At 47.2% G+C, this 18,229-nt stretch overlaps 1 protein-coding gene across 1 annotated transcript in view; it reads right to left on the bottom strand.

Annotated features, from left to right (window-relative positions):
• LOC309564412 (uncharacterized protein) overlaps window positions 1-18,229 on the bottom strand; it is a 1,531,146-nt gene that overhangs the window by 876,585 nt on the left and 636,332 nt on the right.

Below are 18,229 nucleotides of genomic sequence, written 5' to 3'. Positions count from 1 at the left end.
TATCTCCTCCTCATTTGTTGAGAACATGACGTTATATTGATGACCTTTCATATGGTGTACAGTATCTCCTCCTCATTTGTTGGGAACATAACGTTATATTGATGACCTTTCATATGGTGTACAGTGTCTCCTCCTCGTTTGTTGGGAACATGAGGATATATTGAGAAATGACCTTTCATATGGTGTACAGTATCTCCTCCTCGTTTGTTGGGAACATGAGGATATATTGAGAAATGGAGATAGACCTTTCATATTGTGTACAGTATCTTCATATGGTGTTCGATACCCCCAGTACATTAGACAGTGGGGTAGGTACATCGATGATATTCTTACTATCAGCATTTAAGGTTTCTCAGTATTTCCTGGAAATAAGATGGTGGACATGATGTTTTCCATTTTATAGAAGTGCATCACAGATTGTGTGTAATTAAAAGAACAAAACAACCTCTGTATATGGAAGGGGTGCTTTGTTTTTAGAGCTCTGTGGATGAGGAATATTCTGGATCTAGATGACTCAAAAAAAATTACTGGATGTTCTTCTTATTACAAATAGTATCCATCAGTGATGGTGAACCTTGGCACCCCAGATGTTTTGGAACTATATTTCCCATGATGCTTTTGCACTCTGCAGTGTAGTAGAGCATCATGGGAAATGTAGTTCGAGAACATCTGGGCTGCCAAGGTTCACCATCACTGGTATATATGGTTACTAAAAATGTAGGAAAAATAATTTTAGAATGTTGATATGGGGAGTTATCCGATTGCTGCTTGGGATAAGGAAGGAATCTTTTTAACCTACAGGAAGTGTCATGTTGGTCAACTGCTGCTTTGAAATTTTTATTTTTCTCTTGGGTGAATTGAGTAGACCTAGACCTTTTCTCCTCTGATGTAACAACGTAAATGCATACTTTATAGCTTAGTTTAGTATTTAATACTTACTTGTGTCCATATGTAGAGAAGATTCCTCCTGTTTACTTTCCATAATCATCTCCTCCTCCTCCATAGATTGCTGATCTCCACTCACCAACCTCTCTTCTTCCTCTTTAACCTCAACTTTGATGTCTTTCAGTTCTTCACCCTAAACCACAAATATGATAGAACACATTTATAAGGAGAAACACAAGATTACACAGAAGAATATCATCCCATGGTTTAGAATACATTTGAGTTCTGGTTGCTCAGTCCTTCGTACCTGATGATAGTGGTGGATGGCATTATCTTCCTGTGTGGAATCCCGGGAATATGGAGGACAGGGACATCTCTCTGGTGGGTTCCCATTACTGGATCCATCTGTAGGAAACACACACACTGACTGAATACATTGTTTCTATGCGTTTATCAGATGATGGGGGATCTAGGTGGATCCTCTGTACTGCTCTCTCCTTTACAATAAAGTCTCCTCTTACCCGGTGAAGTGAGGGGCGGCTGATTCTCCATCATGACGTCCTTGTAGAGATCCTTGTGTCCTTCTAAATACTCCCACTCCTCCATGGAGAAATAGACAGTGACCTCCTGACACCTTATAGGAACCTGACACACACAATGATACAGTCACCATCCAGACACATCCCTTGTCTGTTACTGGATAATGTCCCAGAATTCCCGGCACCGCTCACCTCTCCTGTCAGCAGCTCAGTGACGCTGTTGGTGACCTCAAGAACCTTCTTGTGTCTCTCAATTGTCAGGGAAAGAGGTTGAGGCACCTTAATGGTCACCTGGCCACTAGACTTTACAGGAGACAATATCTATAAAAAAAAAAAAAAAGACCAACAATGATGTCATTATCCGATTCTTTTCAGCTCTCCGGGAGGTCTGTTCTACTAATATCGATAAGAATGATGTCATGTGACCTCCCAGAATCCTCCCTTCCTCATCCTAATCTATACAGGACTCTCCTCTCTGTAGGCAAATAATAAACTGAGAATTATCTGGACTGGATTGGGATGAATAATGTCTGCACAGAGTTCCGCCAGAGGTATGACACCTCAGAGTGCTCTAAAGAACAACTCTAAATAAATCTTTTATTTTAGGCTTGAAATTACTGGAGAAGAAATAGAATTTCTATCAAGATATTTTTCTGCCTGTGTCCTGGATGGGGAGAAATCCTTTCACTTCATATCCATCATAAATCCGGTCAATAAACCAGAGGCTCTGGATGGACAGTTGGATAAATGGTTCTATATTTAGGATGTATCCGGTCTATAAACCAGAGGCTCTGGGTGGACAGTTGGATAAATGGTTCTATATTTAGGATGTATCCGGTCTATAAACCAGAGGCTCTGGATGGACAGCTGGATAAAACTGAATTTTGTAAAATCTTACCTGTAAAATTCCTCTGAGTCCTCCGACAGTCGCCGCCTCCTCTAAGTCATCACTGTTGGGTATTGACTTCCGCTCCGCAGGAGTAGCTAGGCATATAGACTTAGTTAAAAGCAAATGCATTTGCATATACACAGCCTTGGGGGCTGTCCCATCTGGTCAATACCCCCCTGCAGTGACCACTCCCAACTCAGTTTGGTAGCATAGCAGTAGGTAATAAGAACCCCAAAAGAGGGGCGGCGACTGTCGGAGGACTCAGAGAAAGGAATTTTACAGGTAAGATTTTACAAAAATTCAGTTTTCTCTTACGTCCTCCGGCAGTCGCCGCCTCCTCTAAGTCATCACTGTTGGGATGTCCCAAGCATTATAGACATAAGGGGTGGGAGACGCAACCGTAGAAAAAAGGCAACGCAGTACCCACATCAGAGAAAGGAATCTTACACGCACCGTAAGAGAACCTTCTGGGCAACAGAAAACAACGCTCAACAGGAGCAACAGCCCAGGAAAACAAATACCAACAGCCAGGGACCCATAAAAAAACAAGGGTCCTTCATGGCACTGCCGCACTGAGAACCTTGCGGCCAAAGGAAGCATCAGCTGATGCCATAACATCTACTCTGTAGAATTTGGAAAAAGTGTGCACCGACGACCAAGTCGCAGCCTTGCACACCTGGGTCACCGAGGCCCGATGCCAACAGGCCAATGACGTACTCACAGATATGGTAGAGTGCGCCTTAACAGGGAAGGGTGGAACCTGTTCGTTCAAAGCATAAGCCTGCTCAATGGTCTGTCTGATCCATTTGGCAATGGTTGCTGCAGACGCAGCCATGCCCTTCCGAGATCCCTCAAGAAGGACAAAGAGGGAATCCGTCTTCCGAAAGGATTCCGTAGACGGCAGGTAAACCCTGATCGCCCTGACAACATCCAAGGAATGCAAGGCAATCTCTTTAGGATGCTTAGGCTTCGTACAAAGCGAAGGCAGGACAATGTCCTCATTAAGGTGGAATCCAGAGATCCCCTTAGGAAGAAAGGACGGGGGTGGTCGCAAAACCACCTTATCCTTATGAATTATCAAGTAAGGAGAGCGGCAAGACAACGCCGCCAGCTCCGACACTCTGCAAGCCGAAGTGATCGCCACTAAAAACGCAACCTTCTTAGATAGCAGAGGCAACGATATCTCCCGGATGTTTTCAAAGGGAGCACGCTGTAACACGGACAGAACCAAGTTCAAGTCCCATGGAGGTAAAGGCTCCTTCCTGGGAGGAGCCAAATGTCGCACACCTTGAATGAAGGTGCGGATCAAGGAATGAGACGCCACAGGGCGTTGGAAAAGTATAGCCAGTGCAGATACCTGGCCCTTTATCGTGGCCAGCACCAGGCGCTGGTCCACCCAAGACTGGAGGAAAGCCAACACTCTTGACACCGAGTACGAGCGAGGGGAGAACCCCCTGGACTCGCACCAGGCGAAATAGGCTTTCCAGGTACGGTAATAGATCTTACCAGAGGAGGTTTTTCCTAGCCTTGATCAGAGTAGGGATAACCTCATGGGACAGACCCCTGTCCCTCGTGACCTGGGTCTCAACAGCCAGGCCGTCAAAGCCAACGACTGTAAAGCAGGATGGAAGATCGGTCCCTGAGACAGTAGATCTTCCCTCATTGGCAGTCGCCACGGAGGCGCCACCGCCAGGTGAACAACGTTGGCGTACCAGGACCGGCGAGGCCAGTCCGGCGCCACCAGAATCACTAGGTGTGGTTCCGACGTTAACCTGCGGAGGAACCTGGACAACAACTGAATCGGAGGAAAGGCATACATCAGACGATACCGATGCCAAGGGGCCACTAACGCATCCGAGACGTCCGCCAGCGGATCGCGCGTTCTTGCCACGAACCTTTCCACCTTTTGGTTTAGCCGAGATGCGAACAGATCCACGTCCAGGGATCCCCACTTCGCACACAGCATCTGGAAGACCTCCGGGTGTAGGGACCATTCCCCCTGGTCCAGGGTCTGGCGGCTCAGATAGTCGGCCTGCCAATTCTCCCCACCCGGAATGTGAACTGCTGAAATTGCCGGGACATGAGTCTCGGCCCAAGAAAGAATGTCGGTCACCTCCCGGGCCACCCGAGCACTTCTGATGCCCCCTTGGTGGTTGATGTAAGCCACCGCGGTAGCATTGTCCGTCTGTACCCGGACAGGATGACCCCGAAGACGGTCCGACCACTGGGAAAGACAGAGTTTTATCACCGTCCACACCAACGGACGGAAGGACTTGCCCTCCGCCGACGGGGACTGGAGCCACCACAGAAGAGCCAATCTGGTCTGACGACTCAATGAGACACTCAGATCCAGGGACTGAGGCAGTCTGTCCCACCTGGCCAGAATCTCCGCCTGGAGAGCCCGCGTGTGAAACTGAGCAAAGGGTATCGCCTCGAAGGCCGACACCATTAACCCAAGGCCCCGCATACAGGTCCTGAGTGACGAGGACGGATTGTCCCTGAGGGACCTGAGCTCGTCCTGCAAGGTCCGGAGCTTTTCCTCCGGCAAGAACACCTTTGCCTGAGCAGAGTCCAGAATCATTCCCAGATAGGGAAGACGAACCGATGGAGACAACGTCGTTTTCTGAACGTTGATGGTCCATCCAAACTCCTGAAGCGTCTGTACCGTGGTGGTCAGATCGCGCACTAGGTTTTGGCTGGCACGTGATCTCAGAAGTAGATCGTCCAGATAACCCAAGACCGCAATGCCCTGTGCCATCAACAGGCCCAGAACCGGCGCCAGTACTTTGGTAAATACCCTTGGAGCCGAAGCGAGATCGAAAGGTAACGCCGCAAACTGGTAGTGGTCCTCTGCGACAGCAAACCGAAGGTACCGCTGATGACCCTCGAAAATGGGGATGTGCAGGTACGCATCTTTCAGATCTAACGAGGACAGGAATTCCCCTGGGCTCAGGGAGGCCACCACTGAGCGGAGAGACTCCATACGGAACTTCCGAACGCGCACAAAGCGGTTCAGCGCTTTTAGGTCCAGAATAGGACGCACTTTGCCCTCCTTTCTGGGCACAGTGAACAGATTTGAATAAAACCCCCGAAACCTGTCCCGATGAGGCACCGGGACAATCACCCCTGAGCAAGAAGGTCCTGAACCGCGTGGTGCAGGTCCTGCAGACGCCCCGGAGGCAAATGAGGGAAAGAATCTGTCCGCTGGCTGGGAAAGAAATTCGATCTTGTACCCTGATCGAATGATTTCCAGAACCCACCTGTCCGATATCCGGAGCAGCCAAGGTTGGAGGAAACCGCGCAAACGTCCCCCCACCCCTGAAACGGGTGAGGGCGCCCCTTCAGGCAGAGGCGGACTGACCCGCCGAGCCGTCAGTGCCCGACTTCTGCTTACCCGCCCAGGGCTTCTTCTGGCCGCCCTGGGCCTTGAAGGGCTTGCCCTTGGATTGGTTCCAAAATGCACGAAAGGACCCCTGATTGGATCTAGGCGCGGAACCCCGCTTGCCTCGAAAGGACTTGTTCTTCGGGTTCTGGGGCAGCATGGTGCTCTTGCCCCCCATGACGCCTTTCACCAGGGTATCCAACGCCTCGCCAAAAAGGCAAGAACCAGCATAGGGAAAATCAGCAACTGTTTTCCGCAGGGACTGGTCAGCCGACCAGCTCTTCAGCCATATCAGTCGCCGGTTAAGTACCGAGACACTAGACAGGCGTGCTACTAAGGGGGCCTCATTCAAGGCCGCATCACACAGATACATGATTCCTTGGTGGATTTGATCCACCATTTCCAGCCGGGCAGGCGGAACATCGTCAGACACGAGATTGCTCCTAAGCACCTTAGTCCAATCAGCCACCGCCTAAGCCACCAAAACGGACGCGAAAACGGGTCTGAGCAACGAGCCCGCCACCGTATAGGAATGGCGGGCTAGAGACTCCAACCGTCTGTCCGTGGGATCCCGAAAACCGGGGCATCCTCCGTAGGAATCAAGGTAGCCTTGTTTAACACGGCCACAGTGTGATCCACCTGCGGGGGCACACACCATCGTGATTCTGTAGCCGGTGCAAAAGGATAGAACAATTTGAACCGACTAGGCACCACGAATGGACGTTTTAAAGTGCGCCACATTTCATTAACAGTGTAATGAAACTCAGGTGGGCAGGGAAAAACCTGTGCCGACCTGCGGGTCCTGTGCGTCCCAAATGAGGACACAACGCCCGGAGGATAGGGCTCATCCTCCAAATGTAGTGTTTCCTTAACAGAAACAAATAATTCATCCATGGTCGCCCGCTCTTCAGGCGACCCCAGGGAGGAGGTATCAACCCCCTCCACCTCTGCCTCCCCCTCAGACCCCAGCAGGTCCAAGGATGAGCGGGACCCTGAAAAGGGCACGCTCGCAGCAGCCATATCACCATCTGAATCAGAGGAGAGGGACAATCTGGGCCTCTTTCTCGCAGCACGTTCAGCCATCAGCATTTCCATATTTGACACCAAGGTCGCCACTACAGTGGCCAAATCAGGTCTTAGAGGGGCCACAGGAGAACTGGGGACCCCCACTAGAGCTGGGGGGAATTTGCTGTCCTGAGAATCCATTGTCCAAAGTGAAAAAAATGAACAGTGCAAAAAGTTTGTACTGTCCCTTTAAGAGCGCCGTGGAGTGCGCAGCCCACCGCTACAGCTACGGTGACAAAGACCCCCAAACAGGAGAAGACAAAACTGAGCCAGAAGCGACAATACAGAAAGATATTGAGAGCGATAACCTGCAGAGCTCCGCAGAGTGTTGCCACCGCTGTCCTGTATCAGAGGAAAAGGAAGTGCTGCTAAAGTAGGCTGAACTTATAGGCTGCATGACCCAGGGAAAATGGCTGCCCCATAGGATTGAATGGAAGGCTCCTCCAAAATGGCCGCTGAACATGCGGTCGGAACGATCGTTCGGCTACCGCAAAATGGCGGCGGATGGCGCCAAAACAGCATGTAGAAGTGCCCATAGTGAAGCCAACATGCCTGCCCATATCTAAAATGGCGGACCGCGCGGTTTTACCTCGCTGCGGTCACCACATACACAGTCTGCACCCCCACAAACACTGAAGTGACACAGGGAAGGGGACCCTCAAAAACACACAGCGCCGCAGCGCATGTACAAGCAATCCCCGCAGGGACCGCATCAGGGAGTCACACAGGCACAGACATGGGGAACATACAGCAACACTGACTGCCACCCCAGACAGAGGCCCCACACAGAAGTACTTACCTGTACCAGATGGCGTGGGGAGCCTCTCAGAAAACGGAAAGCCGCTGTCCTCATCTGACAGGGAATGCCGTTAGCCAGGGACATTGCACTGCAGCATCGCAGATGCATCCAGTAAGGTAGCCACCTCACGGCTGCATCCCTGCTGCGAACAGGGATGGGTCGTTTATAATGCCAGGGGGAACCACGGCTGAACGCTCGATGGCGGGCTGGGGGTCCATCTGACCCTCTGCCCTGGAGACCCAGGGCGGTCAGTCCGAATCCCAGCACCGCATTAATCCATCTTCATCCGAAGAGTCGACTAAAAACTAAAGCTGACAAAATAAACAACTAGTAAAGTAAGAAAAAACTGACATTTTCAAAGAAAATCAAAGAAAAGATTAGATAGGCTGAGACTGGAGCCCCAGCACAGGGAAGCCCAACTACTCCTGACGCTAGGCAGAGACAAACTGAGTTGGGAGTGGTCACTGCAGGGGGTTATTGACCAGATGGAACAGCCCCTAAGGGTGTGTGTATATGCAAATGCCTTTGCTTTTAACTAAGTCTATATGCCTAGCTACTCCTGCGGAGCGGAAGTCAATACCCAACAGTGATGACTTAGAGGAGGCGGCGACTGTCGGAGGACATAAGAGAAATGGTTCTATATTTAGGATGTGTCCGGTCTATAAACCAAAGGTTCTGGATAGACAGTTGGATAAATGGTTCTATATTTAGGATGTATGCGGTCTATAAACCAGAGGCTCTGGATGGACAGTTGGATAAATGGCTCTATATTTAGGATGTATCCGGTCTATAAACCAGAGGCTCTGGATGGACAGTTGGATAAATGGTTCTATATTTAGGATGTATCTGGTCTATAAACCAGAGGCTCTGGATGGACAGTTGGATAAATGGTTCTATATTTAGGATGTATCCAGTCTATAAACCAGAGTCTTTGGATGGACAGTTGGATAAATGGCTCTATATTTAGGATGTATCCGGTCTATAAACCAGAGTCTTTGGATGGACAGTTGGATAAATGGTTCTATATTTAGGATGTATCCAGTCTATAAACCAGAGTCTTTGGATGGACAGTTGGATAAATGGCTCTATATTTAGGATGTATCCGGTCTATAAACCAGAGGCTCTGGATGGACAGTTGGATAAATGGTTCTATATTTAGGATGTATCCGGTCTATAAACCAGAGGCTCTGGATGGACAGTTGGATAAATGGTTCTATATTTCGGATGTATCCGGTCTATAAACCAGAGTCTCTGGATGGACAGTTGGATAAATGGTTCTATATTTAGGATGTATCTGGTCTATAAACCAGAGGCTCTGGATGGACAGTTGGATAAATGGTTCTATATTTAGTATGTATCTGTGTATATATTGTAATACTCTATATATACGTCTGTATAGTAGTATCTGCTGGAGATAAAAGACGTCACAGTGACTATGGAGGAAGAGGACGGACATGACGGGGTGTGAATATAAAATATCTTATTACCTCCTCTGCTGCTCCTGATTGCAAGGATATCATCCTCCTGCAAACTTTCTTTTATCCAGGAACCGCCTGTCTGTAGATGACATCACTTCCTGTCTTCTATCTTTTCCTGTCTGTAGATGACATCACTTCCTGTCTTCTATCACTTCCTGTCTGTAGATGACATCACTTCCGGTCTTCTTTCACTTCCTGTGTCCGCATTCCATTGACTATAAGTGAGATCTCCATCTCGTGGAGAAAATACCAACTGCAGCCTGTGATTTTAAATACTTTGAAAGCTGCTCCTTGGATTGTTCCTCCAAGTTTTGGTGCCTAACCACTTACCATATCGTCGTCATTGTATAAAAACAGCAAAGAATGGCCTCTCCTTTGTGTTACAGCGTACAGCAGAGTTCCCCGTGATCACTGTGTCCATCAGACATGGCAGATTACAGAGCAGGGGACAAAACCAATGATATTGGCCCCTTGTGATCACTGTGACCAATCACAGCCATCACAAATGTTAACAGCTGCATGTTGGAGCCACAACTTTGTCTTCTCTTACACTGATTGGCTGTGAGAGGAAACAGAGTGTTATTCCAGTGATCGGCACAGTACAGTGTCACCAGTGCAGCCAACCAATGTCCCTGATCACTACCAACTCCAGTACACTATCACCATACCAGTGCAACCAGCAAGAGTTTTTTTGATTACCACAATGGGTCCCAGTGTATGTCAGTAACAGTGTCCCTGATCTCCACCACATGAGTCCCAGTGTATGTCAGTAACAGTGTCCCTGATCTCCACCACATTAGTCCCAGTGTATGTCAGTAACAGTGTCCCTGATCTCCACCACATGAGTCCCAGTGTATGTCAGTAACAGTGACCCTGATCTCCACCACATGAGTCCCAGTGTATGTCAGTAACAGTGACCCTGATCTCAAACATATGAGCCCAGTGTATGTCAGTAACAGTGTCCCTGATCTCCACCACATGAGTCCAGTGTATGTCAGTAACAGTGTCCCTGATCTCCACCACATGAGTCCCAGTGTATGTCAGTAACAGTGTCCCTGATCTCCACCACATGAGTCCCAGTGTATGTCAGTAACAGTGTCCCTGATCTCTACCACATGAGTCCCAGTGTATGTCAGTAACAGTGTCCCTGATCTCCACCACATGAGTCCAGTGTATGTCAGTAACAGTGTCCCTGATCTCCACCACATTAGTCCCAGTGTATGTCAGTAACAGTGTCCCTGATCTCCACCACATGAGTCCCAGTGTATGTCAGTAACAGTGACCCTGATCTCCACCACATGAGTCCAGTGTATGTCAGTAACAGTGTCCCTGATCTCCACCACATGAGTCCAGTGTATGTCAGTAACAGTGTCCCTGATCTCCACCACATGAGTCCCAGTGTATGTCAGTAACAGTGTCCCTGATCTCCACCACATGAGTCCCAGTGTATGTCAGTAACAGTGTCCCTGATCTCCACCACATGAGTCCCAGTGTATGTCAGTAACAGTGTCCCTGATCTCCAAACCATGAGTCCCAGTGTATGTCAGTAACAGTGTCCCTGATCTCCACTTCATGAGTCCCAGTGTATGTCAGTAACAGTGTCCCTGATCTCCACCACATGAGTCCCAGTGTATGTCAGTAACAGTGACCCTGATCTCCACCACATGAGCCCAGTGTATGTCAGTAACAGAGTTCCTGATTGTTAACCACACCATGTCCAGTGTCATTGAACCAGTGCAAGCAGCAACAGTGTCCCTGATCTCCACCACATGAGTCCCAGTGTATGTCAGTAACAGTGACCCTGATCTCCACCATATGAGTCCCAGTGTATGTCAGTAACAGTGTCCCTGATCTCTACCACATGAGTCCCAGTGTATGTCAGTAACAGTGTCCCTGATCTCCACCATATGAGTCCCAGTGTATGTCAGTAAAAGTGTCCCTGATCTCCACCACATGAGTCCCAGTATATGTCAGTAACAGTGTCTCTGATCTCCACCACAGGAGTCCCAGTATATGTCAGTAACAGTGTCTCTGATCTCCACCACATGAGTCCCAGTGTATGTCAGTAACAGTGTCCCTGATCTCCACCATATGAGTCCCAGTGTATGTCAGTAACAGTGTCCCTGATCTCCACCATATGAGTCCCAGTGTATGTCAGTAACAGTGACCCTGATCTCCACCACATGAGTCCCAGTGTATGTCAGTAACAGTGACCCTGATCTCCACCACATGAGTCCCAGTGTATGTCAGTAACAGTGTCCCTGATCTCCACCACATGAGTCCAGTGTATGTCAGTAACAGGGACCCTGATCTCCACCACATGAGTCCCAGTGTATGTCAGTAACAGTGTCCCTGATCTCCACCACATGAGTCCAGTGTATGTCAGTAACAGTGTCCCTGATCTCCACCACATGAGTCCAGTGTATGTCAGTAACAGTGTCCCTGATCTCCACCACATGAGTCCAGTGTATGTCAGTAACAGTGACCATGATCTCCACCACATGAGTCCAGTGTATGTCAGTAACAGTGTCCCTGATCTCCACCACATGAGTCCAGTGTATGTCAGTAACAGTGACCATGATCTCCACCACATGAGTCCCAGTGTATGTCAGTAACAGTGTCCCTGATCTCCACCACATGAGTCCAGTGTATGTCAGTAACAGTGACCATGATCTCCACCACATGAGTCCCAGTGTATGTCAGTAACAGTGTCCCTGATCTCAAACACATGAACCCAGGGTATGTCAGTAACAGCGTTCCTGATCGCTGCCACGCCATGTCCAGTGTCATCAAACCAGTGCAAGCAGCAACAGTGTCCCTGATCTCCACCACATGAGTCCCAGTGTATGTCAGTAACAGTGACCCTGATCTCCACCATATGAGTCCCAGTATATGTCAGTAACAGTGTCCCTGATCTCCACCACATGAGTCCCAGTGTATGTCAGTAACAGTGTCCCTGATCTCCACCACATGAGTCCCAGTGTATGTCAGTAACAGTGTCGCTGATCTCCCCCACATGAGCCCCAGTGTATGTCAGTAACAGTGACCCTGATCTCCACCACATGAGTCCAGTGTATGTCAGTAACAGTGTCCCTGATCTCCACCACATGAGTCCCAGTGTATGTCAGTAACAGTGATCTCCACCATATGAGTCCCAGTATATGTCAGTAACAGTGACCCTGATCTCCACCATATGAGTCCCAGTGTATGTCAGTAACAGTGACCCTGATCTCCACCACATGAGTCCCAGTGTATGTCAGTAACAGTGTCCCTGATCTCCACCATATGAGTCCCAGTATATGTCAGTAACAGTGACCCTGATCTCCACCATATGAGTCCCAGTGTATTTCAGTAACAGTGACCCTGATCTCCACCACATGAGTCCCAGTGTATGTCAGTAACAGTGACCCTGATCTCCACCACATGAGTCCCAGTGTATGTCAGTAACAGTGTCCCTGATCTCCACCACATGAGTCCCAGTGTATGTCAGTAACAGTGTCCCTGATCTCCACCACATGAGTCCCAGTATATGTCAGTAACAGTGACCCAGATCTCCACCACATGAGTCCCAGTGTATGTCAGTAACAGTGTCCCTGATCTCCACCACATGAGTCCCAGTGTATGTCAGTAACAGTGTCCCTGATCTCCACCACATGAGTCCCAGTGTATGTCAGTAACAGTGTCGCTGATCTCCCCCACATGAGCCCCAGTGTATGTCAGTAACAGTGACCCTGATCTCCACCACATGAGTCCAGTGTATGTCAGTAACAGTGTCCCTGATCTCAAACATATGAGCCCAGTGTATGTTAGTAACAGTGTCCCTGATCTCCACCACATGAGCCCAGTGTATGTCAGTAACAGTGACCCTGATCTCCACCACATGAGTCCAGTGTATGTCAGTAACAGTGTCCCTGATCTCCACCACATGAGTCCCAGTATATGTCAGTAACAGTGTCCCTGATCTCCACCACATGAGTCCAGTGTATGTCAGTAACAGTGTCCCTGATCTCCACCACATGAGTCCAGTGTATGTCAGTAACAGTGTCCCTGATCTCCACCACATGAGTCCCAGTGTATGTCAGTAACAGTGTCCCTGATCTCCACCACATGAGTCCCAGTATATGTCAGTAACAGTGTCCCTGATCTCCACCACATGAGTCCCAGTGTATGTCAGTAACAGTGTCCCTGATCTCCACCATATGAGTCCCAGTGTATGTCAGTAACAGTGTCCCTGATCTCCACCACATGAGTCCAGTGTATGTCAGTAACAGTGTCCCTGATCTCCACCACATGAGTCCCAGTATATGTCAGTAACAGTGTCCCTGATCTCCACCACATGAGTCCCAGTATATGTCAGTAACAGTGTCCCTGATCTCCACCACATGAGTCCCAGTATATGTCAGTAACAGTGTCCCTGATCTCCACCACATGAGTCCCAGTGTATGTCAGTAACAGTGACCCTGATCTCCACCATATGAGTCCAGTGTATGTCAGTAACAGTGTCCCTGATCTCCACCACATGAGTCCCAGTGTATGTCAGTAACAGTGTCCCTGATCTCCACCACATGAGTCCCAGTGTATGTCAGTAACAGTGACCCTGATCTCCACCACATAAGTCCCAGTATATGTCAGTAACAGTGTCCCTGATCTCCACCACATAAGTCCCAGTATATGTCAGTAAGTAGCACCCCCAATGGGTACTAACTGTACGGGAAGGGAGGGAGAAGCGAGCTCCCAACCAAATCCCACCATGATGAGATACACTCTTACGGATGGTGAACAAAGTAATCAATTCATTTACCCTTTGAAGGTGACCCAGATTTTCCACCTGTCATCAAAGGTCGCACATGAGCCCTGATTAATTGCAAGTAATTGCTCAAACAAGTGATTACGATTGACCGCTAATTTGACATCAGATAAATTAAGTGAGTTTTGAGTACCCCAATTGACTAATATGTTTTGGCGTGCTGCTAGTAAAATGTGGCATACGACTTGTCACATAGATAATGGGAACGTGTCAATCCCAAGATTGAGTATAGCCAAACCCATGGAGGGTTTTTGTATGATCCCTGTAAGGGAGGAGATAATTTGAAATACTGACCTCCAATATCCCGTTAAACATGGGCAATCCCACATAATATGAGTCAGGTTACCCACCTGTCCACATTGTCTCCAACATTGGTCAGAGTGATGGGGCAAGAACTTAGAGAGTTTGTATGGCCTATAGTGCCATATGTGAAGCAAGAAATTCCTTTTTAAAATGACAACTTTGAGAAACAAAATTAATTTTTATTTAATTTCTTAATTTTCCAAAAAGGTTGTTGCAAACCTTTGAAAGCCTGAAGGTGCTCCTTAGTTTTTGGATCCCTCTATGCATCTAGGCAGCTAAACAGTCTCACACATGTGGTATCCCCTTGCTTGGAAGGAGCAGAATGTATTTTGTGGTGTAATTGTAAATATGCCATGTTGTGTTTGAGAAATATCTTTTTAAAATGACAACTTTGAGAAACAAAATTCATTTTTATTTAATTTCTTCATTTTCCAAAAAGCTTGTTGCAAACCTTTGAAGGCCTGAAGGTGCTCCTTAGTTTTTGGATCCCTCTATGCATCTAGGCAGCTAAACAGTCTCACACATGTGGTATCCCTTTGCTTGGAAGGAACAGAATGTATTTTTTGGTGCAATTGTAAGTATACCCATAAGAAATACCTTTTTAAAATGACAACTTTCCGAAACAAAATCAATTTTTTTTTAATTTCTTAATTTTCCAAACAGGTTGTTGCAAAAATGTAACTTCTAAAAACTTCCCCTGCTTCTTACCAAATACCTTGAACTGTCTACTTTCCAGAAACGAATCATTTTGGGGGTGTTTGTGCGGTCCTGGCATTTTAGGACTTCAAAACTTGAGGCAGGCAGTCAGAATATTAGAACTGATAGATTTTTAAATATATAAACTCTAGTTTGCAGACTTTATAACTAACTAACATACATGTATTTGTTTTTTATTTTTCCAAAAAAAAAAATGAAAAAAAAAATAAATTTTGGCCTAAATTGATGGAGAAAGATTTTTTATTTGCATTTTTTTTTATAAGAGAAACTAAGAAAAATGATTTTAATTTAAAATGTTCAGTTTTTTTTCCCTTATATAGTAAAAGTGGTGAAAAAAAACACAACTAAAAGAAAGATTTACATGTCTCAAAAACAATATAAAATTTCATTTGGGTACAATGTTGTATTATGAATCAAAGTATCACAGTGCGGAAAATTCAAAGAATGGAGTGGACAGGAAGAAGGTTTAACATCCCGGTCTACAAGTGGTTAACAAACAAAAAAAACTAAGCTAGAATCTAAATCAAAACTTTTATAAATGAAGAAAATAAAACTATAACAAGTAGTGCTGAACAATATTCGGTTTTCACATCGACATCGCAATGTGCGCGTGAGCGATAGTCACATCGCTGGAACATGCGATGGTGTATTGAAAGAACGGTTGTTGTATGGCTTGTTGCTGGGGTGACATGCACGTTCCGCGTGCCTGCACACGCGATTGGTTCGCTGTGCCACTGCTCATGTCGCTCACAGCCAACATTCACAACTAAAAATGCGCAACGAAGAGGATCCGCCACAAAAAAATGATTTCGTACCAAAAAGAAAGTCGAAATCAACTATTTGGGACTATTTTGGGTACAAAAAGGAGGATGTTGACCAAAAAGAGGTACTTTGCATGGAGTGTCATAAAGTTGTGGCCACAAAACAAGGAAACACCACCAATTTGTCTGATCACTTAAAAAGGGAACCACAAAGCTCTTTACGATGAATACAAAGTCAAATCTGGATGTTGTCAACCAAAACAAATATTTGTGATGCCTTAGTCAGTGTGACACGTTACCAGAAAGGCTCTCAACGACAGAAAGAAATAACAGACGCAATAATGTTTCATATCGCTAAAGATATGTTGCCATTAAATACCGTCGCCAAAGAGGGATTTAAGAAAATGATCCGAACGCTTGACATCCATTTTACCATCCCACACATATTTTTCCCCAAGTTGCGATAAAAGAACTGTATGAAAAATGCAAACCTAAGATTGAAGCAGAACTGTCGCACATGGAATACTATGCAACTACAACAGACATGTGGTCCAGCAGGACAACGGAGCCCTACACGATTCTGACGTATGCGGCCAACAAAGTCATCTGGTCCGGCCCCCTGTGCAGCTGAGTCTGTGTCTCTCAGCTGATCTGTCAGAATGGAGCCGATGCTTCCTGTATAGTTCCGGCTCCGTTCTGACAGTCTGAGTGAGTCACAGGTGGAGTGATATCAAATGCACTCCGCCTGTGACCAATACAGGAAACATCGCCTCTTCCTCCAGCGTGGCGCCGCTACACTTCTCCTAGCCAGCATTTCCCGCCAGCAGCACACACAGCAGTACCAGCCAGAGCCAGCAGTACCCACAGCAGTACCAGCCAGAGCCAGCAGTACCCACAGCAGTACCCAGCCAATGCCAGCAGTACCAGCCAGAGCCAGCAGTTCCCACAGCAGAACCAGCAGTACCCACAGCAGTACCAGCCAGAGCCAGCAGTACCAGCCAGAGCCAGCAGTACCCACAGCAGAACCAGCAGTACCCACAGAAGAACCAGCCAGAGCCAGCAGTACCAGCCAGAGCCAGCAATACCCACAGCAGAACCAGCCAGAGCCAGCAGTACCAGCCAGAGCCAGCAATACCCACAGCAGTACCCAGCCAGAGCCAGCAGTACCAGCCAGAGCCAGCAGTACCCACAGCAGAACCAGCAGTACCAGCCAGAACCAGCAGTACCCACAGCAGTACCAGCCAGAGCCAGCAGTACCAGCCAGAGCCAGCAATACCCACAGCAGTACCAGCCAGAGCCAGCAATACCTACAGCAGAACCAGCAGTACCCACAGCAGTACCAGCCAGAGCCAGCAGTACCCACAGCAGTACCAGCCAGAGCCAGCAGTACCCACAGCAGTACGAGCCAGAGTCAGCAATTTCCACAGCAGAACCAGAAGTACCCACAGCAGTACCAGCCAGAGCCAGCAGTACCCACAGCAGAACCAGCAGTACCAGCAGTACCCACAGCAGTACCAGTCAGAGCCAGCAATACCCACAGCAGAACCAGCAGTACCCACAGCAGTACCAGCCAGAGCCAGCAGTACCCACAGCAGTACCCAGCCAGAGCCAGCAGTACCAGCCAGAGCCAGCAGTACCCACAGCAGAACCAGCAGTACCCACAGCAGTACCAGCCAGAGCCAGCAATACCCACAGCAGAACCAGAAGTACCCACAGCAGTACCAGCCAGAGCCAGCAGTATCAGCCAGCAGTACCAGCAAGCTGTACCCACCAGCAGTACCAAGCAGCAGTACCCACCAGCAGTACCCACCAGCAGTTCTTTTCAAACGTTACCACCAAAAAGAGTCGACTGCGCTCCAGACTGACCGACGCAAACCTGGAAAACCAGTTGCGAGTAGCAACATCATCAATACCAGCTAACATCACACACCTCACCAAACAGAAGCAGTTCCAGCCATCACATTAGGGGTGAGTTAATTAAATGTTTGACCAAATATAACATGCGCATTTTTAAGTTGATAATTTTGTACGGCCCCCGAATGATTTTAATAAATACCCAAATGGCCCTTGGCAGAAAAAAGGTTCCCCACCCCTGTGCTAAAGAATACTCAAGTTTAGAAGTTTTATTTCATTTTGTTTAGCCATAATTATGAAGATGACCAACACTGTTTTACTTTGACACTTTTGCTGGGAAAAGTTTGACTTAAAAACAAAAAAGATTGTGAACCAAAAAAGTTGTTTTATAAAAAAAAAAAAATATATGAAGTTATATTGTTGTAATGTAAACCAATCAGGGGTGTTGGTGTAAAGCTGCTGGTTTTATTTAAAAATGTGTTCTGCTTTTGTGTTTACAAGAAATGTTCTAATTTTGGAATAAAATATTAAGTGACCTTTTTTGTCACTTGTAATGAAGCTTATTAGTGAAATTATTAATATCATGGAATGGTAATTGTTGACTTTATTATTATTATTATTATTATTATACAGGATTTATATAGCGCCAACAGTTTGCTTTAGCCTGGATTGATGGCTCTCAATATCGCAATGTATTTCATTGGGGGAAAAAAAATATCGCAATGTAATTTTTTTTTCAATATCGTGCAG

This window comes from Pelophylax lessonae (assembly GCF_965119305.1).
Source record: "Pelophylax lessonae genome assembly, chromosome: 9".
In the NCBI taxonomy this organism is placed as follows: Eukaryota; Metazoa; Chordata; class Amphibia; order Anura; family Ranidae; genus Pelophylax; species Pelophylax lessonae.
The sequence above is the reverse complement of the archived record's forward strand: the minus strand, read 5'-3'. Positions and strand labels throughout refer to the sequence as shown.